Here is a 26,400-nt window from a genome sequence, read left to right as displayed (position 1 = left end):
TTTAACAACTTTCCACTTTTTGCTTCTCTGTTTTGTTTGGAAATTTAAAAAATAATAAGCACATATTATTTTTACAAGCAGAAAAAGAAATTAAAATAATTCTAAATGGAGAATAGAAACTGGGATATCTGTCCAAGTAACCATGTGTTTGTTTCTCTCCACGCAGTGTCTACATGGTGAATGTATTCTCTTTTCCATACTGACTCTCTCCTATGGTAGAATTGGGAGATAAAGCCATATCTTTGATTTTTTAAACACATGGTGGCCACAATTTGAGTTGTACTTAATCGTTAGAGCAATAGGTATGGGGGAGGTGATTTGAGTTTCAATAAGCAAGATAGTTTTTAATGCTCTCCTCCACCCTTACTTTTTCATCCCTTAAGATAGAGAGCTATATACCATATGAGCTACTGTGAACACATATCATGCGAGGGTCCCAGCCAGTGATCCAACTTAATTTTTTTTTTTAAAGCTTATTTATTTATTTATTTATTCATTTATTGATTGATTGATTGATTGCTAGGTTGGGTGTTCGTTTCTGTGTGAGGGCTTTCTCTAGTTGTGGCGAGCGGGGGCCACTCTTCATCGCGGTGCGCGGGCCTCTCACTATCGCAGCCTCTCCTGTTGCGGAGCACAGGCTCCAGACGCGCAGGCTCAGTAGTTGTGGCTCACGGGCCTAGTTGCTCCGCGGCATGTGGGATCTTCCCAGACCAGGGCTGGAACCCGTGTCCCCTGCATTGGCAGGCAGATTCTCAACCACTGCGCCACCAGGGAAGCCCCCAACTTAATTTTTGATAGCACTCTAGCTCTCAAAAGTATCCTGGTTTGGATATCAGGTTACAGAGTCACTTCAGGAAAGTCTTCCCAGAGGAAAGATGATTGGGATGAGTGACTTGACAAATGTGGAGGGAGTGGTCTGGGAAGAAAGACAGGCGGATGGGGCAGTGTGTGCAAAGGCCCATAGTGGGGGTCAGTGGGGAACATTTGAGGAACTGAAAGGCCCATGTGGCTGGAGCTCAGAAGGGGTTAGGGGGAACATGGTAAAAGATGAAGCTGGAAAGGAGACTTGGGAGCTGAGTATGTGGGGCTTGTTCATCTTGTTAAGGAGTCTGGACTTTGGGAGCCATGGGCAGCCACTGAATTGTTTTCAGCAAAGTATGGTGTGACCAGGTCAATATTTTGAAATGAATCTTTTGTTGGTAGTGAGGAGAGGCACTGTAGGGCTAAGAAGAGTTGGTTCATGCAGGCTGTTTAGAAAGTTGTTGCCAAAAGCCAAGTGAGAAGTGACGGTGCCTTGCACTATAGTGATGTCAGTGAAGATGGTGATAAAGGGACCAGTTGGATAGATATATAGGAGTTAACAGAGCATTCTTCCAAATATTTTAAACTGCATCCATTACTCCAAGTCCTAGACAAGAAATGAATACATAAGAGAGCCCAGGGGCAAATAATGAAAATGGCTTATGGTAAACCCAACCTTAGTATCAGTAGAAGTTGACCAAGACTGATTACACCATCATCTCATCCAGCATATTATGCCATCCCCTAAACTGCCTCCCGCTGCCCCGCCTTTCTGCACCTATGGAAGACACCACTAATTTATCACAGCACTCTCCTTCTGAGCCCTGGCAGGGTCAAAGAACCATTTTCAAATCAACATTCGTAAATGAACTTTCCAAGCAGCGTCTAAGAGTTGTTCAGGATTATTATGCATGAAAAGGCCTATCTGCCATCTTACTTATTTAGGAGAGAACTTATTGCACGAATGCACTTGCTGATTAAGCAAGTCTTCTACCACTTTATCTTTCTCTCCTGTACCAGGCCATCTGAGCATCTGGAATGCAGAGCTGGAAGAGGTTAAAAAAAATCTCTGGACACTCTGCATTATTTGGATCCAGAAGGATCTACACATATATTATGAGATTAAAATGAGATAAGCCAAGGGGGAAATGAAGTATGTTCATTTTGGATTGAGGACATGTTTGCCATTATAAGGTATAATATAATGCTCTATATTTAATAATCTGGATGGTGTGTTATGATGGTGGTCTGGGGGCAGGAAAAAGCTTATCAGCTCTGAAGACCACAGATGCGAGCAATGAAGAATACAACCTGTAGGTTTACCAGTGCCACAGCCTGGAACAAGCACAAGCAATCTGCAAAGTTTTATCCACTGCATTTGACTCTGTATTGACATCTGAGAAACCTTGAATTCTGCAATCAAGGAGAAGTAGACTTCATGTGCAAGTTCAGCTGTATTCTCAATAGTTCTGTTTTCAATCTGCGGTGTAGTTGAACTATTTTGGAAATGTGAGCGATCCTTTGCTCAGGTCTGGCATTGCTGTGCAGGGGTATTTGGTGGGTTGTTTTTTTTTCCTCTTCCTCTCTGATTAAAAAGGTATATTGACTAGGAGAAGAGTGGAATAGGTGAAGCACCCTTACATTTACAGTGTGCTGGTAAATGTCTTATATGCTAATTGGCAAAGTCGGTGGAATGGAATTGCTCTTAAATAAGTAAAAAACTTAACCAAGCCATTCAATTACCTTAAAAAATGGGTTTAATTTGGAGAGTTTCATGTAACATATTGTGGATAAAATCTCATTTTGTTTTTTTAAATTTATTTATTTTTATTTTGGCTGTGTTGGGTCTTCGTTTCTGTGCGAGGGCTTTCTCTAGTTGTGGCAAGCGGGGGCCACTCTTCATTGCGGTGCGCGGGACTCTCACTATCGCAGCCTCTCTTGTTGCGGAGCACAGGCTCCAGACGCGCAGGCTCAGTAGTTGTGGCTCACGGGCCTAGTTGCTCCGCGGCATGTGGGATCTTCCCAGACCAGGGCTGGAACCCGTGTCCCCTGCATTGGCAGGCAGATTCTCAACCACTGCGCCACCAGGGAAGCCCCTCATTTTGTTTTTATAAACTTTATTTTGCTAATGCAAGGCAAAAGTGTTCTATGTACTAGATAAATAGACTAAAGGTCTTATTGGGGAGGGTCAGAGATCTGAGATTCTCATATTTTGGGGAAAGTGATTTAAGTTTCCTAGAATCATTTTTTTTTAATAATAGGAGTGTCAGCCAGCCACAGCCATGGGGATGACCCAGTAGGGGTTCACAGAATTTTGCAAATGCTCAACTCTGCCCAAGAGGAAAAAAGACCCTTTCCTACCTGCTATACCCACCCAAAGAGACAACTATCTTAAGAGTCTTGCTTCTTTCAGAAATGGCTTTAAACCTTCCTTTTTTTTTCAGACTCTCCATCTTTCCTTTGCTGTTTTATTTCTTCTGATTGTACCACTGCAGGGGAAACCCTTTGTGCAGTGGAGGGGCTAAGAGAAAGGACTCTGAAGTCACACAGGCCTCCCAGCAAATCTAGACACTACAATTTATGAACAGTATGATGTTGACTACTTCACTGAACCCCTTTGAGTTTCAATTTTTTTTCATGTAGAAAATGGGGATAGGAATATTTCCTACTTAGAGTTATTTGAGGATTAAATGAAATTGTGCAGGTGAAGTGGTAAGCAGTAAATGGGTATTAGCAATTGTAGTTATTGTTGCTGTTACTATTATTTTAACCTGTAGGGGTTTGATTCAAGTTCAGGCTGTCATAATTTGCCAGGTTGTGTAGCTGTGCCAATAGTCCCACTGGGTTCTGAGGCAACGGTGTGTGGTGGTGGTGGAGGAGATGGTGGCAACTGAGAGGGAGAGAAGAGGGTTTGGGGGAAGCAGGCATGGTGCAGAGAAGGAGGCTGGATGAACACCTAGAATCAGGAAGCATCACACAGTCAAAACTATGAGTACTGAATCCACAAATCAGAAGGGTTTCTTATCCAAAATGAAATGTAAGTGTTGAGTAAAAACTAATAATGTGAAACTCTCTTGTCCCGCCTAATCATGCTTGAAAGTAGTCTGACAAGGAGCTTCTGCCCTTGGCATTTATAGTAGTTAAAGGGTTTAATATCAAGAGCAACCATTTTGAATAACAGTGCTTGTACCACTTGAAAAGAAATGTTGCAAATAGCCTGTCCAGTCAGAATGGAGGAAGTGATTTCACTTAACCATTGAGAATGGTAACTTCCTGACCTGCCCGTACAGCTGCTGGCATAGAACTTACCTCTATATGCCTGATTAGACAATTGTAGTTATTTGGTTTCTGTCAAATACACCTGGATTCTTAGTAAACACCCTGATTTATGTCTATTGGGACTCAAAATAGAACCAACTGAAAATCAGGATAGAGCTGTTTAGGATCCTATGTGTATATAGAAAAATGGATCAATTTTTTTAGGCCTGGAATCATCACAAAAAACCCACTTTAAGTTCCTGTTTATCATGGGTTTACATGGAGTTAAGTTTAATAGGCATAACTTCTAATTTCAAAGAAGTTATCATCTTCTTGCCAGTTGGAGTAGTTATTAGGAACCAGACAGCTAGCATTTAAGTCCTGGCTCTGTCATTTACTAACTTTGTTAGCTTGAGAAGATCACTTATCTCTCTGTGCCTCTCTGGCAATAATAAAGGTATCTACCTCTCAGGGATGTTTTGAAGATTAAATGAGTTAATATGTGTATATTGGTTTGCCCTAGATGCAGGCAAGAAGAAGAGGTATGCATTGTCCATGGAGAGTTTAGGAAGAATAAGGAAACCAACTGGAAGTCTGGAAGCTTTTTGCTACCCTCATGTGGTTGCACTTTCTAAACAATATCGGTCCTGGAGTGGACTGCTCCTTCCACCCTGACCCTTGATTACACCACTGGGACACAGTGTTGAGAGCAGTGCTTGAGAACAGAAAGTTCTCAGTGTATTGTCACTCAGTGCATTGTCATTGTATTTATCTTGGAAGTTCCAGCTCTCATTACCTGCTCAAAATCTTTCAGTGGTTCCCTACTGCCTACAGAAAGGCGGTTCAGACTCAGCCTGCCATTCAAGGCCCTCTCTATCTGATTTCAGCATACTGTTTTCCTAGTCACACACTCATTAGACACTTTCTTTTAACTTACAGGAAAACCAAGAGAATTGTTTTCCCCTGAAACACCCGAGGCATATGCATATTGTGTATCCTTTCTCCTATCTCTTCTTGACCAAAGAGCCTGTGTTCTTTAAGACCTAACTCAAACCTATACAGAATTCCTCCATCAAAACTGTTGCTCTTGCTTAGAACTCTCCTAGCATTTCATCTCTTTTTTAAAGGATTCTCCTTTCCTTTTTTCCACCCAGTTACATCAGTACTTTCTCTCTCCCGCTACACTCTAAGTTTCTTGGGACAGAATATAAGTCAGATTGGTCTTTGATTTCTCACAGTGCTTTGTATAGCACTTTACTTCTAGTGAATATTAATAAAGGCATGTTGAATGAATGAATTCCAGGAACTACTATGGAGTGAAATGCAAAGCCTGTCTTCTAAGGGAGGAGACTCATACCTTGCCACCATGATCATCACTCAGCAGAAACACAGTTAGTAGGCAATTAGCCACACCATATATTTTATTGGGCTCTTCCTAGAGGTTTAGAAATTGGCTAACATGACAGAGCTAACTGATTGTATAATTTGATATATGAAAACTTAGTTAAAGATGATCATTAAAGTTACAAATATCGAGTGCCTGTTGTATGTATAGCAAAAATACACTAGAGATAGGTCTAGAAGTAGAAGACATCATTCTTGCCCCTAGGGAGCATATAGTCTCATTGGTGAGGAAAAAAAAGTTATGCTAGAAACTAAGCAACCCTTATTAAGCAATGTGTAAACATGTTTACAGGTCTCAACTTATGATGGGGTTATATCCTGACAAACTCATCGTAAGTTGAAAATATCATAAGTTGAAAATGCATTAATACACCTAACCTACTGAACATCATAGCTGAGCCTAGCCTACCTCACACGTGCTCAGAACACTTACATTAGCCTACAGTTGGGCGAAATTATCTAACACAAAGCCCATTTTATAATAAAGTATTGAGCATCTCCTGTAATATATTGAATACCATGCTGAAAATGAAAAACAGAATGGTTGTATGGGTACAGAATGGTTGTAAGTCTATCAGTTGTTTATCCTGGGCTGACTCAGAGATACAACTCACTGCAGCTGCCCAGCATCATGAGAGAGGATGGTACCATTTATGTTAGCCTAGGAAAAAGTCAAAATTCAAAATTCGAAATTAGGTTTTTACTGAATGTGTGTGGCTTTCGTATCATCATTAAGTTGAAAAATTGTAAGTCAAACCATTGTAGGTCAGGGATTGTGTGTATATAGTTATGTACATATTTGATGAAGAAATGTCCATATATTTGTGGAGAAAAGAAATTACCTGAAAGAACAGAGTCATTCAGGGTCATTTTGAAAGGAGGAGGCGGTGATGCAGGGAACAAGTGTGCTGGTTGTTCTCTATTCGCCCCACAGGATCTGCTCTCCACCCTTGTCACCCTGTGCCCCAGGGGCTCACCTTGATGAACAGCATGGATCCTCCACCATGGTCTCAACTTCCTGTTGTGTTCAGCCAATAGAGGCACTTGCAGGAGGTTGAGGGACTTGACGGGCAGGGGAGGGTGAGGTTGGGACCCCCATTTCCTTCCCTACTAGGATGCAGGTTGGCTGCTTCGTTCTAAAGAGGGTCCCAGCTCCTACCAGGCAGGCCTCTTTCAATATCTATGGCTTCAGCAACTTTCTTAGGGCTTCTGGAACAGCTTTCTTCCCTTACCCCTTCAGGACTAGAAGGGGTAGTAACTCTTTGCTCTTGTACCCGAGGGTGCTTCACCACCCGGTGATGGTGAACTTACCCTCACTCTGCCTAGACCTTGTAAATAGCCCCTTTAGTCAACTCTCCGCAATTACTCAGTGTGAGTGGGCCATCTGTTTCTAGCTGAGATCCTGACTAATACACGTTTGGAGGTTAGTGTGGTAATTCAGTTCCAAAACGCTTACTGAACATCTTTACATGTCAGGCGTGGTTCTAAGTTCTGGGGATAAGACAAGATTAAAACAAAATATCTGCCATTGAAGAACTTCTAGTCTAGCAGGGAAGACAAACGTGTAAGTTGGTTTAAATTGAGAATGGATGTTGGAAGAATGTCTTGTAACAGGGTGAGAAGGAGAGGGGAACTTATGAGAGAGATGAATATAGCTAAAACCAACCGTCTGACATTTTATCATCAAAATATGTTGAGGACTTTTAGAACCAGAAGGCATAATAGCTGTTTATCTGGCTCAGTGCCTTCATTTTACAGAGGAGGAATTGTAGGGTCTGTTGAATTAAAATTACCTGTCCCCACTACTGGCTAGTGAAAAAATGGGTGTGAGACCTGAGTCTTCTCCCTTCTCGTCCACTGTCCTCTCTCCCTTTCCCTTTAGACTGTAGTCATTGCCAGTTCTAACTTCACCTATGTCCTCCCTGCCTCTGCCTTGGCTTCTTCCTCCTAAACCATTTTTCATTTCAAAGCACTTGAGTATTTGGAGCAAGGAGGGTGAACTTATTGATTTCAATATTCTCATGGTCACAGTCAGAGGGAAAGGTGAAGAGGGCTGAGACAAATGGAGGTGAAGTGTGTGGTTAAGGACAGACCACCAATACTAATCCACCCGTCTCAGGAAGCAATCTGAGTGTCTGCAGGCTTTGAAGTGTTTCCAAGCCTCCTCCCTTTGCTTGCGAGTTTTCTGGATGCTCCAGCCTTACTGGGGCCCTAATAAACATCCTGTGTGGGGCTGATTCATCCTTCCTTCCACCAGTGCCAGAGAGAGGCTGAAGTGCAGGGTAAATTTTTCCACATGATACTTTAGGTGATAGGAAAAGAAGTTTCTTTGTATAAAATGACTTTGAGTGTTACAACTTAATTTGTTTAGGTCCTGAAAGACTGCGGTTATTCATACAAGTAACTGGATGACTTGGAGTTGTATTAAATTTTAGGGTTTTAATAATCATAATAACTTCCATTTATGGAGTGATTACTATGTGGCAGACACTGTCCTGAGGGCATCACATGTGTTGACTAATTTAATCCTATGAAGTAGACACTATTATGATTCTTATGATGATTAAGATGAATACTTCCACATTATAGATGAGGAAACAGGGGCCTAGAGCAGAGGTAACTTGACCCAGTTCACATATCGTGTCAGTAGTAGAGCAGAGATACAACCCAGGTACCTAGCCCCAGAGCCAGTCTTGCACATGATAATAGGGTGTTTTTTACAGCTAGTCATCCAAAAGCTAGTGTGCTCTTGTATTTGCTTTTCTTTGATTCCCTTTTATTTTCTGGAGTTCTTCTATTTCCAAGCATGAGGGTAAGGGAATTTGGGGTAGGTATGTAGCCTCTGGGAGCAACACCTCAACCCAGCACGTCATGAGGTTTTAAACATCAGATCTTACCTCAACAAAAATTATAGATTTGACTTAAGAAAGAAGTAACATGAGCTGTGTGTGGGGAATAGAATGTTGGTGTAATATGGAGTCTACAGGGACGCACAGAATTGATGTGATGATGCGTAGGTCTTCCATGAGCTACCTGGTTCAATGGAACTTCCTTTTATGCTAGGGTGGCTGACTGTCCCCGGACTGGTTTTCTGGGACATGGGACTGTCCATGCTAAAACTGGGGAAGTTCTAGGTATACTGGGATGAGTTGATCACTCTGCTTTACGCACTGTTGGGGTGAGTTGAAACTCACTTCTTTCCCAGATCCTGGAATCAACCTTACCTTAATACAGAGGGTTTTTTGTTTTGTTTTTTATCACATAGAGCGCAGATCACCTGCATTTGAGTCACTTGGGACCCTTGTTAAAAATGCTGATTCCTCCATTTCCCTACAAATTTACTGAAGTGTGATAGGTAAGCAGGGTACAGTTAGAACTTAGGGAATCTGCATATTTAAAAGAAGCCTGCCAAATGATTCTTATGCTCATAAATGTTTCCAAACTACTGACTTAGTCTATAAGGAAATACAGAAATCATACTTTTATAGCTTAGGTGCTCTGGCTATCACTGTTGCTGCTATTCTTGCTCTGACTTGGTGTCTCAGTTCTAGTCAGTAGGATCCTGCTTTGTTTCTCTGTCTCTATTTGGAGCACAATTTCAAGAACTGTGTTTCTGGTCTCTACCTCATACTCTACATGCTAGTACCTGCCATGAAAACTAATCCAGTTCCCCATTTTCTATGAGGCCAAGGCCCCACCCTGCCCTCTTCTGTTCTTCTGGAACTTAGTCTCTCTACCTACAGAACTCCAGGGAGTCAAACTCTAGTCTGTCTGCTTCCAGCTTCCTGATTCCACCCTCACATCTTCTGATCAAATCCAAGATTGAGAAGTAAAGCAATTGTTTCTGTAATTCTCACAAGAAACTGCCTGTTACATGGTCAAAAGCTCAAAATATCTACATTGGCTTTGAAAACTGGCTCCACTGGTGCCTGTATCTACCTAAGCCAAAGCACATGTGTATTTATCTCAGCAGTGAATTTGACCCCGGCTACTGCATAGGTAGGACTGCATGCTCCCTGGCCTTTCTGTAATCTGGTGTGCCACTATATTTATTTGCAAGTAAGTAGCAGCCCTCCACATCACTCCGCTACATTTGCCCAGAGAACACCTACTCAGCTTAGATCTGTTGTCGTTGAAGTCTTCCCTGATTCACCAGATAGGACTAATATTTTCCCCTTCTGGGTCCCTACTCCACAATGATAGACTTCTACAACATCATGTGCAGCAGAGACTGCTGGTACTATACATTCCATACCCTCTGGGCTACCTCAGAGCCTACCTGCATCTGTGATGAATAGTTTCCCCTGCATGGCAATGGCTTCCCACCTCAAGAAACTGCATTTTCTGCTTCTCTGCCTAAGGGTGTTTTCTAGCTGACAGCCTAGAAGTTCCAAAGACAAGCTTCAACCAATGAGGAAGTGTGTAATGGAAAACTCAGTCTATCTAACCCTCACTGGGTTGATTCTGAGGTATGCTGCACAGGGTTCCTCACAAGGACCCATGGAATTGAACCTCAGTTGCCCACATGGTAACCTGCTCATTTGTGATCCAAGGATCGTCTTCCAAATAAACTACATGTAGCCGTGTATTTGTAACAGAGTCTGCTTTTGGGGAAATCCAAATTAAAACACCATATTTAACTTATCACTAGATATATACATTTTTGTCTGTCTCCTCCTCTCAGACTAGAAGCTTCTTTACAGAAGGGAACATGGATTAAATGTCTTTGTATTCTAACATGTAACCTGCCACCTAATAAGCACTCAATCAATATTTGTTGTGTGAAAGAATGAGTTTATCTACATCTTAATGACATAATAATGTTTCTGAGGTACTGTAAAGTCTTAAAGTATGTCCTAAAGCAGCCGTTGTACTTCCATAGGAATTTTAATTTAGTAAATTCTTTAAAAAAATCAAAACTCTACTAGGATTCTACAGGTTTCTTAATATTACATCTCTTATTTGATTAGCCAGAATTTTCTTAATATTATATCTCTTATTTGATTAGCCAGAATATCCCATTCCTTTTATTGAACCACATAAGAGAGAATGTTTTATACTTTTTGAATTGTTTTATTACCTTTTCCCTAAATAAGGATAAAATCTGTGTCTCTTCTTCTTGGTCTATAATAAATATTAAGACTATATTGAAAATAAGTCTTTCATCTGGAAATGATGACAGTACGATAAGTGATATGGAGAAATTGTTAATAAATTGAGGACTCCCTTTTTATTGCTTTACTTAAATGTCTTCTTTAAATAAATGTATTAGACTTTCAGAAGAATTCAAATTAGTTTATCCTCAAGGGACTACAATCTTTAAATACCTTCAACTGGAGAAAAAACTCACTGTGACAATTATATGTCATTCTGTTAATATTTCCAGAAGACTGGCAGTTCTTAAGCAGTATTATTAAACCAATAATTTATTTTAATTTTCATCCAGAATCAGTAAGACATTTGTCATCAGTGAGCTCTCCGTCTATCATTTAATTTTTTTCCTTCAAAGTTATGCACATTCAGTAGCTTCACCAGTGAGAAAACACAAATCCTGCAGAATTATGACTATGCCATTTGGCTTCTAGCAAAAGTACTAGAAAGAATTGAAAGGAAACAATAGGAGCTAAAATAAAGAAAGATGCACAGATTGACCAGGAACAAGTTCTAATGAATATTTATGGTTAAAAATGTATTAATTTTCTATTTATCATCCTTGCTGTACACCAAAATAAGTGATATTATATTCAAAGAGCAATGAAAAAACTGAGCTTATAAGAGGGTTTTAAAATAGTTTATATCAGAAGCATTGTTGTCATGAGATATTATTTTTAATAAATCACTCTAATAATCACATATTATTGAGATTTTGGGCACCCTGTTTTTCATTAAAATATACTATGAGTCAAATATAGAAAAACTTGATAGCCTTACTGCAGCTAAGAATCTAATCACAAAAGACTGTTTAAGGAAGAACATAAATGTTGATATGGGACTTTTCAATCAACACTAAAAAATAGCAAGAAACTCATTATTTCATATTACAAGGTCCAAAAAAAAAGAGAAGGCTAGCATCACAGTAACATAACCAGTTAGATAAAATAAATAAATAAATAAATTAGCTATTAAAGAATGTGGTGGTAGATATTTATTGTACCAATTTTGATTGACCTTAATGTTGATCCTTATTATATTTTAAGCTCCTCCAGAGTAAGATCTTTACATTGGTGAATGCACATGATAGAATTTCAATTTTCCATTGAATGGATATTTTCCCTTTATTAAAAAATATATCTTAATAGGGACTGTGGAAATCCTTGTGAAAGGACAAAAATAGAAATAGGACATTGTGATTTATTCCAACAACTCAAACAAACCATCTTCTTTTTTATTTATTTATTTATTTAGTTTTTAATTCAAACAGAAAGTCACAAAAATTATAATCATCCTCATCAGTTCACTCAGTCCCATGTAATTAATTTTTTTTTCATCTTGGTCTTTTGTTAGCACTTTTATGAATTCATCAGTTTTCCATTAGCGTTCTGAAAATGCTTATTCATTCAGTTCAGCAGTATAGTCAGTTACCAGAAACCTGTACTTGTCAGAGTCTTTTCCATGAATTCCTTGAAGATGAAACCCTTTCATAGGAACATTTTTGCAAAAACATCAGAGTACACCCAGAACTGTCTGTAAATGACAAAAGTCTTAAAAATGACCACAGTTAAAGATTTGATGAAAGTTCATAATAATGCAATTGACAAGGAAATTTAGTTATCTGAGATATACCTTTTAAAGTAATAACTAGGATTATGACTTACAACATTATATCAGAACATATAAGATTTTTAGAAATTTCATGTAATGTCTGAAACATTTATATTAACATATTTCATTACAAATAACCCAAAGAAAGTTTAGTATTAGTTGTTTTTTTTTGTTTGTTTGTTTTTTTATACTGCAGGTTCTTATTAGTCATCAATTTTATACACATCAGTGATACATGTCAATCCCAATCGCCCAATTCAGCACACCACCATCCCCACCCCACCACAGTTTTCCCCCCTTGGTGTCCATACGTTTGTTCTCTATATCTGTGTCTCAACATCTGCCCTGCAGACCAGTTCATCTGTACCACTTTTCTGGGTTCCACATACATGCGTTAATATATGATATTTGTTTTTCTCTTTCTGACTTACTTCACTCTGTATGACAGTCTCTAGATCCATCCACGTCTCAACAAATGACTCAATTTCGGTCCTTTTTATGGCTGAGTAATATTCCATTGTATATATGTACCACATCTTCTTTATCCATTCGTCTGTCGATGGGCATTTAGGTTGCTTCCATGATCTGGCTACTGTAAATAGTGCTGCAATGAACATTGGGGTGCATGTGTCTTTTTGAATTATGGTTTTCTCTGGGTATATGCCCAATAGTGGGATTGCTGGATCATATGGTAATTCTATTTTTAGTTTTTTAAGGAACCTCTATACTGTTCTCCATAGTGGCTGTATCCATTTACATTCCCACCAACAGTGCAAGAGGGTTCCCTTTTCTCCACACGCTCTCCAGCATTTGTTGTTTGTAGATTTTCTGATGATGCCCATTCTAACTGGTGTGAGGTGATACCTCATTGTAGTTTTGATTTGCATTTCTCTAATAATTAGTGATGTTGAGCAGGTTTTCATGTGCTTCTTAGCCATCTGTATGTCTTCTTTGGAGAAATGTCTATTTAGGTCTTCTGCCCATTTTTGGATTGGGTTGTTTGTTTCTTTAATATTGAGCTGCATGAGCTGTTTATATATTTTGGAGATTAATCCTTTGTCCGTTGATTCGTTTGCAAATATTTTCTCCCATTCTGAGGGTTGTCTTTTCGTCTTGTTTATGGTTTCCTTTGCTGTGCAAAAGCTTTTACGTTTCATTAGGTCCCATTTGTTTATTTTTTTTTTTATTTCCATTACCCTAGGAGGGGGAACAAAAAAGATCTTGCTGTGATTTATGTCAAAGAGTGTTCTTCCTATGTTTTCCTCTAAGAGTTTTATAAAGTCCAGTCTTACATTTAGGTCTCTAATCCATTTTTTAAAAATATTTATTTATTTATTTTATTTTTGGCTGTGTTGGGTCTTCGTTTCTGTGTGAGGGCTTTCTCTAGTTGTGGCAAGTGGGGGCCACTCTTCATCGCGGTGCGTGGGCTTCTCACTATCGCGGCCTCTCTTGTTGCGGAGCACAGGCTCCAGACGCGCAGGCTCAGTAATTGTGGCTCACGGGCCCAGTTGCTCCGTGGCATGTGGGATCTTCCCAGACCAGGGCTCGAACCCGTGTCCCCTGTGTTGGCAGGCAGATTCTCAACCACTGTGCCACCAGGGAAGCCCTCTAATCCATTTTGAGTTTATTTTTGTGTATGGTGTCAGGAAGTGTTCTAATTTCATTCTTTTACATGTAGCTGTCCAGTTTTCCCAGCACCACTTATTGAAGAGACTGTCTTTTCTCCATTGTATATCTTTGCCTCCTTTGTCATAGATTAGTTGACCTTAGGTGTGTGGGTTTATCTCTGGGCTTTCTATCTTGTTCCATTGATCTATGTTTCTGTTTTTGTGCCAGTACCATATTGTCTTGATTACTGTAGCTTTGTAGTGTAGTCTGACGTCAGGCAGTCTGATTCCTCCAGCTCCGTTTTTTTCCCTCAAGACTGCTTTGGCTGTTCGGGGTCTTTTGCATCTCCATACAAATTTTAAGATGATTTGTTCTAGTTCCGTAAAAAATGCCATTGGTAATTTGATAGGGATTGCATTGAATCTGTAGACTGCTTTGGGTAGTATAGTCATTTTCACAATATTGATTCTTTCAATCCAAGAACATGGTATATCTCTCCATCTGTTGGTATCATCTTTAATTTCTTTCATCAGTGTCTTATAGTTTTCTGCATAGAGGTCTTTTGTTTCCCTAGGTAGGTTTATTCCTAGGTATTTTATTCTTTTTGTTGCAGTGGTAAATGGGAGTGTTTCCATAATTTCTCTTTCAGATTTTTCATCATTAGTGTATAGGAATGCAAGAGATTTCTGTGCATTAATTTTGTATCCAGCAACTTTATCTAATTCATTGATTACCTCTAGTAGTTTTCTGGTGGCATTTTTAGTATTCTCTATGTATAGTATCATGTCATCTGCAGACAGTGACAGTTTTACTTCTTCTTTTCCGATTTGGATTGCTTTTTTTCCTTTTTCTTCTCTGATTGCCGTGGCTAGGACTTCCAAAACTATGTTGAATAATAGTGGTGAGAGTGGACATCCTTGTCTCATTCCTGATCTCAGAGGAAATGTTTTCAGTTTTTCACCATTGAGAATGATGTTTGCTGTGGGTTTGTCGTATATGGCCTTTATTATGTTGAGGTAGTTTCCCTGTATGCCCACTTTCTGGAGAGTTTTTATCATAAATGGGTGTTGAATTTTGTCGAAAGCTTTTTCTGCATCTATTGAGATGATCATATGGTTTTTATTCTTCAATTTGGTAATATGGTGTATCACATTGATTGATTTGTGTATATTGAAGAATCCTTGCATCCCTGGGATAAATCCCCCTTGGTCATGGTGTATGATCCTTTTAATGTGTTGTTGGATTTTGTTTGCTAGTATTTTGTTGAGGATTTTTGCATCTATATTCATCAGTGATATTGGTCTGTAATTTTCTTTTTTTGTAGTATCTTTGTCTGGTTTTGGTATCAGGGTGATGGTGGCCTCATAGAATGAGTTTGGGAGTGTTCCTTCCTCTGAAATTTTTTGGAAGAGTTTGAGAAGGATGGGTGTTAGCTCTTCTCTAAATGTTTGATAGAATTCACCTGTGAAGCCATCTGGTCCTGGACTTTTGTTTGTTGGAAGATTTTTAATCACAGTTTCAATTTCATTACTTGTGACTGGTCTGTTCATATTTTCTGTTTCTTCCTGGTTCAGTCTCGGAAGGTTATACCTTTCTAAGAATTTGTCCATTTCTTCCAGGTTGTCCATTTTATTGGCATAGAATTGCTTGTAGTAGTCTCTTAGGATGCTTTGTATTTCTGCGGTGTCTGTTGTAACTTCTCCTTTTTCATTTCTAATTTTATTGATTTGAGTCCTCTCCCTCTTTTTCTTGATGAATCTGGCTAATGGTTTATCAATTTTGTTTATCTTCTCAAAGAACCAGCTTTTAGTTTTATTGATCTTTGCTATTGTTTTCTTTGTTTCTATTTCATTTATTTCTGCTCTGATCTTTATGATTTCTTTCCTTCTGCTAACTTTGGGCTTTGTTTGTTGTTCTTTCTCTAGTTCCTTTAAGGTCAGATTGTTGACTTGAGATTTTTCTTGTTTCTTGAGGTAAGCTTGTATTGCTATAAACTTCCCTCTTAGAACTGCTTTTGCTGCATCCCATAGGTTTTGGATCATCGTGTTTTCATTGTCATTTGTCTCTAGGTATTTTTTGATTTCCTCTTTGAGTTCTTCAGTGATCTCTTGGTTGTTTAGTAATGTATTGTTTAGCCTCTATGTGTTTGTGTTTCGTACGTTTTTTTCCCTGTAATTCATTTCTAATCTCATAGCGCTGTGGTTGGAAAAGATGCTTGATATGATTTCATTTTTCTTAAATCTACTGAGGCTTGATTTGTGACCCAAGATGTGATCTATCCTGGAGAATGTTCCATGCGCACTTGAGAAGAAAGTGTAATCTGATGTTTTTGGATGGAGTGTCCTATAAATATCATTTAAATCTATCTGGTCTACTGTGTCATTTAAAACTTCTGTTTCCTTATTTATTTTCATTTTGGATCATCTGTCCATTGGTGTAAGTGAGGTGTTAAAGTCCCCCACTATTATTGTGTTACTGTCAATTTCCTCTTTTATAGCTTATGTATTGAGGTGCTCCTATGTTGGGTGCATAAATATTTACAATTGTTATATCTTCTTCTTGGATTGATCAGTTGATCATTATGTAGTGTCCTTCTTCCTCTCTTGTAATATTCTTTACTTTAAAGTCTATTTTCTCTGATATGAGTATTGCTACTCCAGCTTTCTTTTGATTTCCATTTGCGTGGAATATCTTTTTCCATCCCCTCACTTTCAGTGTGTATGTGTCCCTAGGTCTGAATTGGGTCTCTTGAAGACAGCATATATATGGGTCTTGTTTTTGTATCCATTCAGCAAGCCTGTGTCTTTTGGTTGGAGCATTTAATCCATTCACGTTTAAGGTAATTATCGATATGTATGTTCCTATGACCATTTTATTAATCGTTTTGGGTTTGTTTTTGTAGATCCTTTTCTTCTCTTGTGTTTCCCACTTAGAGAAGTTCCTTTAGCATTTGTTGTAGAGCTGGTTTGGTGGTGCTGAATTCTCTTAGCTTTTGCTTGTCTGTAAAGCTTTTGATTTCTCTATTGAATCTGAATGAGATCCTTGCCGGGTAGAGTAATCTTGGTTGTAGGTTCTTCCCTTTCATCACTTTAAGTATATCATGCCACTCCCTTCTGGCTTGTAGAGTTTCTGCTGAGAAAGCAGCTGTTAACCTTATGGGAGTTCCCTTGTATGTTATTTGTCGTTTTTCCCTTGCTGCTTTCAGTAATTTTTCTTTGTCTTTGATTTTTGCCAATTTGATGACTATGTGTCTCAGCATGTTTCTCCTTGGGTTTATCCTGTATTCAACTCTCTGTGCTTCCTGGACTTGGGTGGCTATATCCTTTCCCATGTTAGGGAAGTTTTCGACTATAATCTCTTCAAATATTTTCTTGGGTCCTTTCTCTCTCTCTCTTCTCCTTCTGGGACCCCTATAATGCGAATGTTGTTGTGTTTAATGTTGTCCCAGAGGTCTCTTAGGCTGTCTTCATTTCTTTTCATTCTTTTTCTTTATTCTGTTCCGCAGCAGTGAATTCCACCATTCTGTCTTCCAGGTCACTTATCTGTTCTTCTGCCTCAGTTATTCTGCTGTTGATTCCTTCTAGTGTAGTTTTCATTTCAGTTATTGTATTGTTCATCTCTGTTTGTTTGTTCTTTAATTCTTCTAGATCTTTGGTAAACATTTCTTGCATCTTCTCCATCTTTGCCTCCATTGTTTTTCCGAGGTCCTGGATCATCTTCACTATCATTATTCTGAATTCTTTTTCTGGAAGGTTACCTATCTCCACTTCATTTAGTTGTTTTTCTGGGGTTTTATCTTGTTCCTTCATCTGGTACATAGCCCTCTGCCTTTTCATCTTGTCTATCTTTCTGTGAATGTGGTTTTTGTTCCACAGGCTGCAGGATTGTAGTTCTTCTTGCTTCTGCTGTCTGCCCTCTGGTGGATGAGGCTATCTAAGAGGCTTGTGTAAGTTTTCTGATGGGAGGGTCTGGTGGTGGGTAGAGCTGACTGTTGCTCTGGTGGGCAGAGCTCAGTAAAACTTTAATCTGCTTGACTGTTGATGGGTGGGGCTGTGTTCCCTCATTGTTGGTTGTTTTGCCTGAGGCAACCCAACACTGGAGCCTACCTGGGCTCTTTGGTGGGGCTAATGACAGACTCTGGGAGGGCTCACGCCAAGGAGTACTTCCCAGAACTTCTGCTGCCAGTGTCCTTGTCTCCATGGTGAGCCACAACACCCCCCCCCCACCCCGCCTCTGCAGGAGACCCTCCAACACTAGCAGGTAGGTCTGGTTCAGTCTCCCTTGGGGTCACTGCTCCTTCCCCTGGGTCCCGATGTACACACTACTTTGTGTGTGCCCTCCAAGAGTGGAGTCTCTGTTTCTCCCAGTCCTGTCAAAGTCCTGCAGTCAATTCCCTGTAGACTTCAAAGTCTGATTCTCTAGGAATTCCTCCTCCTGTTGCTGGACCCCCAGGTTGGGAAGCCTGACGTGGGGCTCAGAACCTTCACTCCAGTGGGTGGACTTCTGTGGTATAAGTGTTCTCCAGTGTGTGAGTCACCCACCCAGCCGTTATGGGATTTGATTTTACTATGATTGCACCCCTTCTACCGTCTCATTGTAGCTTCTCCTTTGTCTTTGGATGTGGGGCATCTTTTTTGATGAGTTCCAGTGTCTTCCTGTCGCTGATTGTCCAGCAGCTAGTTGTGATTCTGGTGTTCTCGCAAGAGGGAGTGAGAGCACGTCCTTCTACTCCTCCATCTTGGTTCCTCCTCAAAATATCTTAGAGGCTGAGATTCTGAGGCCAGGAATTTATGCTGCTGCCACCATCTCTGTAGCTACCACTACAGCATCATTTCCGTGGAGCTGAAAACTTGACACTGGAAAGTGGGGCGTGGGGTACTCACTTTAGGAGACACTCATGTCTATCAGTTTTGCTTGCCATCTGTCATACCTATAGAAGAATCCAAACCATCTTCTAAAGCAAACATATGTCATAGATGTTTGGTTTCCCCCCAAGAAAAATAGATTATTCTATACGAACAGATCGTAAAGCCTGAACAGCTAAGGACAACATATTCTAAAAGTTTAGGTTTGTCAATTGTTCTAAAGGCCAAATAATAAAAATAATAAATTTTTCTTTATAAAAACCTATACTCTTCCTTTTGGTAAAGTTCCTGAGAAGTTTACTTCATGCAAAGTTTAATCTCCATGTTAATCTTCAATCAGTGTGCAATACCAAGAATTGCCCCTCTCATGATTATTCAATTACTCTCCTCATAGTTGGATAGAAAGTCATCATGTACATTTAGTCCATGCCTTGAGATTCCTGCCTCAGGAAGAAAAGTTAACCAGCTGTGGGGAGACTGGTTTCTTTTTTTTTTTTTTTTAAACGCATTGTTTACTTTGTTTATTTATTTATTTATTTTTGGCTGTGCTGGGTCTTCGTTTCTGTGCGAGGGCTTTCTCCAGCTGCGGCAAGCGGGGGCCACTCTTCATCGTGGTGCGCGGGTCTCTCACTGTCGCGGCCTCTCTTGTTGCGGAGCACAGGCTCCAGACGTGCAGGCTCAGCAACCGTGGCTCACGGGCCCAGTTGCTCCGCGGCACGCGGGATCTTCCCAGACCAGGGCTCGACCCCGTGTGTCCTGCACTGGCAGGCAGATTCTCAACCACTGCGCCACCAGGGAAGCCCGGGAGACTGGTTTCTAAACCTATATAGGTAGGTAATATTTTGATAATATTTTGATGTTTTTAACTAGAGTTCCCTTAAAATGGGCCCTTTCATTGTCCATTCTCTTAAACAAATTGCTCTTCTCTTATTTACTAATAAGCATTCATTGCCCCAAGTAAGGGGGAAATATGGCAGAAAAGCAGAGAAATTACTTTCAAGTACCAAAAACTAAGGCATTTCCGTCTCAAGAACCTGCGCTTAGCTTCAAAATTTGAAGTCCTAAAGGATTCAGGGTGTTATATTTATGCAATAAACAATAGATTAGATAAACTGAAATACAGGATACCCCCCAGCATACTGAGATTTAGGCTGGAATTACTACTGTTTGAGTTGGCTCTCTGGGGTAACTAAATTTGAGCAAAGTATTTGATAAAGTTTACATAATGCCCTTGAGAAAAATGTCTGCCAAATGGTAGTGATTTAAGGGGATTAATAAGTTGAATGGTATTATCAGCATCAACTTTGAGCCAGGTTACCAGTGGCATTCTGTGAGGCTCTGCTTCGTTCAACATTTTAATAATTTAGATAACAAATAGAAAGTTTGCCAATCAGATTTTTGAGAGGCTCGAAATTAGGAGAGAGTAGACATTATGTTAGAAACCACATGAGAGATTGAATTAAAACCAGTCAGAAAGGCAAATTGGGCCAGATTTAACAAGATAAAAAATATACAAGGATAAATGTAAAGACCTGGGTTTAGAATTTAAAAGAGTAAAACAAAACAAATGAGGGGCTGGGCAAGGCCTGCCTGAAAAAATATTTCTGTGAGCATGACCTGAGCATCTGAGTTAATTTCACACTCAAGCTGAATGGATGAGGTTTATGCCAAAAAGATAATGTTTCATTGGGTTGTATTGTACTTTGGATGGTCAAACTATACCTTGAAGAGTGTGCTCAATTCTGATTTTTAGCTTCTGGGTTGGATATCAATGAACTGTAGGATATCTGAGGTATGTTGCTAGGATTTTATATTCAGAAAAAAAATGTTTCTGAATTCCTCTTAGGTGCTAGACAATGTCCTAGGTACTATGGATATAGTGGCAAACAGGAGTTAAACACGGTGAATCTGGAAAGGGGATGCTTAATCTGGAGATGATAGGAGGGTCCTTGGTAGCTGACATCCATTGAACAGCTGACATATACAAAAAGAATTAGCCTGATACTGTGTGGCTCCAGGGAGATTAGGCAGAAGTTGTAGGGGTGCAGATTTTGGTTACAGCATCTGTTCACAAGTGGAGAGTGTGGCTTTGGGTTGAAGAATCCCTTGTCATTTTCCAGCAGAGGCAGAAGTGCATCTGTCAGGGTAAATGATATAATGCAGAAAACATTTAGCACAGTACATGGGGATATCACAGGTGCTTAGTCAGTGGAACATAATAATTGTACAGGGTTTTCTTATATCTTTTGGGAGTAATGATAGATGATTCTAGAATTCTAGAGAACAGAGACTCTTACCATATTTTTTCTCCTGTGCCCACTACAGAATTTGGCATATGGTTGGTGGTCTTTAAGTGTCAAATAAATAAATGAGGGATCTGTATCATCTCTAAGACTGTACATTAATAATTATGATGTTAAAGAAGTAGCAGAGTTCAGAAATCATTGTTTCCAGTTCCATTTGCAGTGACAATGTGATTCGACATTACATTTTTTCAGCATCCTTTTTTTTGCATATTACTTAAAGAAAATCTCAGTCATTCTCAGCAGCACATGGATCTTTTTGTCATTTCATAGAACCTTCAGTGACTTGTAGATCTACTGAGAATGTACAGAGGATCCATAATTTCATTCTCCAAATCAAGTAGCATCCTGTTAAAGCCCAGCTCATCCTGTTATAACCTGCATTATTCTGATCTGCATGATACATCCTTCTCCTCTTTTATGAAATCCTCTTGCTTCCAGAAGATTCTCGTTGTATGAATATATTCCCTTTATTCTCAAAATGAACATGATTAATTTCAACATTCTTTCTAATCACTCCTCTCCCCCTAAACTCATCTGGAAATAATTATTCCTAGTCCTCTCATGAGCTGGATAAATGTGTCCATGTTAACTATCCTAAGACTCTCTAACATCTCTTGAGTGCTTACCATGTGCAAGGGGCCTGACGTATCTTATTTCCTTTAAAGGTCCTACCAACTTTATGGTGTTGGTGTTGTTATTCCCAGTTTACAGATTAGGAAATGGAGGAGCTATAGGATTTGAACCCAGTTCTTTGTCTTAACCTCCTACTCCCTATGGACCCTTCATGTCAGTTAGAATTTTGGATTGAAACTGTAAATATGCTAAAAAGAGAAATGGAAAATTGGGCTTTGTTTTGAATGGGGTTTATCTTTGTCAAATAAGTTGCAAATCTCCTTAGTACAACTGACCATAAACAATGAGGGATTCAAAGGCTGATGCTATCGTGCAAAGTGTCCCCACATTTCAGGGTTAGGTGAGTCCCTATCAATCAGACTAGAAAGTTTCTTCCAGAAGTTTCAGGCCAACGTCCTGGTCTTAAGACAAGGAGTGAGGTGCTGACTTGCTCAAGGTCACCAAGCTGGTTAACAGCACAAAAAGGGCCAAAGGCCAGCCTTCTAGATTTCCAGATGATCAGACTGTTCCTGGGGAAATTTGAGTGAAATCGTGGGCATTTTCCCCTGAAGAGAGACTACTCAAACATTAGACTCAACAGAAGAAATGTATTTTTGATAGATTCAAGCTAAAAAAAAAAATCTTGATTTATGATCAAGCAAGTGTTTATAAAGTATTTCTGAACCCCTTAGAGAAAGGTACTTTCTAAATGAAAGTTTCATTTGATCATTTTGAAATGTTTATTTTAGGCAAGCATTCTTTTCATAAAATATTTACACATGCTCTAAGAGCAAACATTCACATTAGTATGTGCTAAAGATCTGAAATTTACTTAACCAAAATTGTTTGCTTTTCTGGGTCCAACCAGCAGGATTTCCAGCAATCCAAAAGAGATAAAGGGATTTCCTTACAAAGCCTGTTAAAGAATCAGATAGGAATTTGGAAAGGGCAGTTCTAAAATAAGGCTCATTTAGAATAAGAACTTCCTTAAGATCTTGACTTGAAGAGTCTACACTAGCTCAAACCCCTGCAAAATGAGCAAATAAGGCATGATTTCCCCAAGACTTTAAGCCAAAATCTTGCTAAGTTCTTTTCACTGCCAAGGACTCAGTTAATGTTTCAAAGAACGAAGCACACAGGTTTTAGCAGTTTTTCTGGATTTCTAGAAGAGAGAATAAATTTGGGACTTGCCTGATTTATCAAAAGAAAATAATAGAGTAAACTTCTGCCTCTATTAGAGATAATTCTAAGAGGTCAAAATATTCCTAATGTTGGCAGCAAGACCGGTGGTAGGTGTATTTTGAATGGAAAACGACCCCACCTGTTTCTTTGAGCTTATTTTTGAATAAATCTCCTGGGAAATCACAAAGAATAAGCTCTTTCTGATAAGGAAATCTCACTGCTAGAAGCTCCATGATGTAGCAGGAAGAGCATTGCGACAAGGTAGCAGAGTTTCTAGTTTCTTCTTCCAGCTTTGCTGCCTATCAGATATTGCCCTTAGGTAAATCACTTACCCTACCTGTGCCTCAGTTTCTCCCTCTGTAGAAGGAGGGCAACGGACCATTTCTAAGGCTTCACTAGTGTTTTTTCGTGTATGTCCTTTATTGGTGATTTAGCTATGGTTCTTTCCCAGGCTTCTCATGAATCCACCTCCCAGAGGCACTGTATCATTATGAGATACAGCTTCTCTCTACCCTTGAAATGATATTTATAAGGTAAGAGGCACACATATCAATTCTTCATCTTTTAAATCACTTTTCCTACATGTAGAAAACTTGTAAAACTTTCTCTGTTGTAACCTTATCAAAGTTTTTCTTTGTTCTCTTTCAGAAAAGAAAGTGGCAGTCACTTAAAACTATGCAAATCAGGTTTGTAAGTGGAATGTTTGATTTCCTTAAGAAAATTATCTCTTTAAGCATTGCGGCCAGTTGTTCTAATGATGCGATAATGACACAACTAAATGGAGTAGGTTTTGGCAAGGGCTCACAGTCTGTTAGCCTTAGCTGGATTTATAAAACATGATTGAAAGTAATGAGGCCCATTTCTTTCAGAGGGGTTTTATGGTAGAGGTTTTTTACTCTGTGGCTATACACATAGAACTAATTAGGCCTTTGGATCCGAATTGGCCCATCAAATTGAGTAAGGGGGAAAAAACAATTAGTTACCTTTGAAAAAGTATAGTCTTCCAAAAAAGTTAATCTAGTTGTACATCTAAAATACTTTTCAGTCTGTGGATCAAGACAGATTGGCAGGTTTCGAGATCCATGTATTGGCTCAGAGGCAGCCTTAAAAAAATAATACAGACTAGAATAGAAAATATCAGAGTATATCATAATGATTAGTATTGATTTGTGAAAATTAATTTTATTTATATAGAGGGAACACATGTATATGCATATATGTTCCTGGTCACAATGTAAATTTTATTTCTCACTCTAGGTCTGGTTACAAAAAGGTCAAGTTCCTGGGGAAAGATATTCTGAGATGGAGATTTGTGTGCATTGGGTTTACTGGGAAGTGCAGTGCAGGAACAACATCTGAGAGAAGGAGAAGGAGGCAGGATTGGGCAGAAGAAGAAAGTGAACAGAGAGGCAATCACAACAGAGGTCTCAGCTGATCCCTATGGGGAGCTTGGGGGCTTGGAAGACCTGCAGTTGTAGTCAACCGAGGAAGGGGGCAGGGCCTTTGTAGCCCCGCAGCTTGATACTGGTTGTAGGCTGCTCCCAGGGGAGGGGCATTACCACGGGTGAGGTAGCTGCCTTTGCTGGCCAAGGGCAGTTCCAGCAGAGGAACTCTGCTGTGAGCAGTCAGCAGCCTGCGCAGCTGGAAAAGTGAGGGCCTGGGTGCTGAAGGGGGCCCTCTTGGAGGCACCCACAGCATCCGCTCAGCCACTACCTAGAAGGAGCCTGAGTCAGACCACCCCAACTCCAGTGCAGGGGCTCTTGAAACCTCAGCATTACTGGAATTCAAGCCTGGAAAAACTTTTTTGTGGGGACTGTCCTGTGTATTGCAGGATGTGATAAAGAAACTGACTCCATTTTTGATGATCACTGACAACTTTCAAACCCTGCCACTTCCCATTGCCTTTTTGCCCCGCAGCTGAATAGTCCTAAGAAAGCTAGGATGTTCCTTTCCTTGGCTCTAGCAGGGAAGTTCAAATCAGGCAACCCCAGGCCTGTGGGTAGGAACCCTTACCCTAGAATTACTTCCTAACCACAATGAAAACCCAAGCCATTTTCAGGCTGGCTTGGGCACCTGCACTCTCCAGGAAGCCTTATTATGTGAGCAATAAACGTTTTCATACCCCCTTGGTATTTGTGTGTGCATGTGATCATCAGTCTTGATAACTGAACCAAATTTCAGACACAGGACACCCCACATCATCCCTGTCCTCTACCCAGCAGATGCCAGTAGTACCCGACACCCTCCAGGATGGGACAACCAAAATGTCCCCAAACATTGCTAGGTGCCTTTGGGGGACAAAATCACCCCTGACTGAGAACTGCTGCTCCAGAGCATAAATGAACCTTTGCTAACTAGGCAACTGGTAGCACCTTTAAGTCCAGTGTGCTGTGTTCCAAGAGTTTTTATATGATATCCAGAAAAGACCTGTGGTCATTCTAAATTCTTACGACTCAACGATATGGTAAAGATGGTTTCATAGGTTCTGTGTGATTAGATAGGATGTCTGGTTTCCTACAGTCTGGCTGTGAAGTCAGAGTGGGTGGTCCGGTGAGAAAGCAGGCTGGAGGCTTTAAACTTTGATTGTTTTATTTATGGGCCATATTAACTCCTTCTTTGGAAGGCACATAAAATCATTTAGGCCCAGTAAAATGAGATAATGTGGTGATTTGCATTTGCCTGCCATTTTAAAAATCCATTTTATGAAGTGGGAGTGAAACAGAATGGTATAGTTGGATTTTAATCACTAGAGTTTTGACTTCCCCTCTTGCGTGCTATTATGCTATTTCAAAGATTAGAAACTACAGAGAGGAAAAGAATAGAGGAGTTTAAACAAAAATCAACTCATTTGTATAGTACTTCAATCTTGACACACACTGATGTAAGTTTCAGCTTTGCATATTTTGGTTTGGTCAATTCAAGGCTAATTTTATTGAAGAGAAAGGAAGTGGTTTTTAATGGGGTCATTACTGACTCACCTGTGAGGAAGTCATCGTCTCATTGCTGGGCTTGGGTGCCAAAAGCACGCTGGGCAGTGCCATCAAGTCTAAAGAAAGCATAAGAGCTGGGAAACACCATAGAATTCTGTGCAGTGACTTCTTTTCTAGACAGGATTCTTTTGATTGCTAGGAACAGAGGCCACTCAAGTTAGAGCAAGAAAATTGGACATTACTATAAGGATTCAGCAGGTTTCCTGGAATCCACGAATATGACACAGAGCATTGCTTGATCTCATGGGAACCAGGAAGCTGGTGGAAACTAGGTCCGCCTTTGCCACCGTTTCTCAACATTGTTTGCCTCTGCTTCAGGTTTGCTTCATTTTCTTGCCTTCGCTATGGGTTGTTTTCCTCTGGCATTCCTCAAATTATCAGCAATCCAACTACTGGACTAAGGGCAGGAGTTGACATGACTTCCCCTTAACTTCACACATTTACTGGCCCAGAGGCCCAAAGCCAAATTTCTAGAAGAGGAATCTGATTGGCTCAGCCTGAGTTACGTGTCCATTCTTCATCCTATCAGCTCTGGCTACCTGGGCCAACTCTTTCTCCCGTGTTGTGGATGGGCAAGTGTGGCACACCAGGTCTGCTAGGTTTTCATTTTAA

At 39.9% G+C, this 26,400-nt stretch overlaps 1 long non-coding RNA gene across 1 annotated transcript in view; it reads left to right on the top strand.

Annotated features, from left to right (window-relative positions):
- Positions 1-23,281, top strand: part of LOC132375162 (uncharacterized) — a 497,604-nt gene extending 474,323 nt beyond the window's left edge. Inside the window, exon 7 of the long non-coding RNA XR_009505936.1 lies at positions 23,250-23,281. This is a non-coding gene — a long non-coding RNA (uncharacterized LOC132375162). The remainder of the gene's footprint in view (positions 1-23,249) is intronic.
- The last annotated feature ends 3,119 nt before the right edge of the window (positions 23,282-26,400 follow it).

The sequence above is a fragment of the Balaenoptera ricei genome, chromosome 11 (genome assembly GCF_028023285.1).
Source record: "Balaenoptera ricei isolate mBalRic1 chromosome 11, mBalRic1.hap2, whole genome shotgun sequence".
NCBI classification, from domain to species: domain Eukaryota; kingdom Metazoa; phylum Chordata; class Mammalia; order Artiodactyla; family Balaenopteridae; genus Balaenoptera; species Balaenoptera ricei.
The sequence above is the reverse complement of the archived record's forward strand: the minus strand, read 5'-3'. Positions and strand labels throughout refer to the sequence as shown.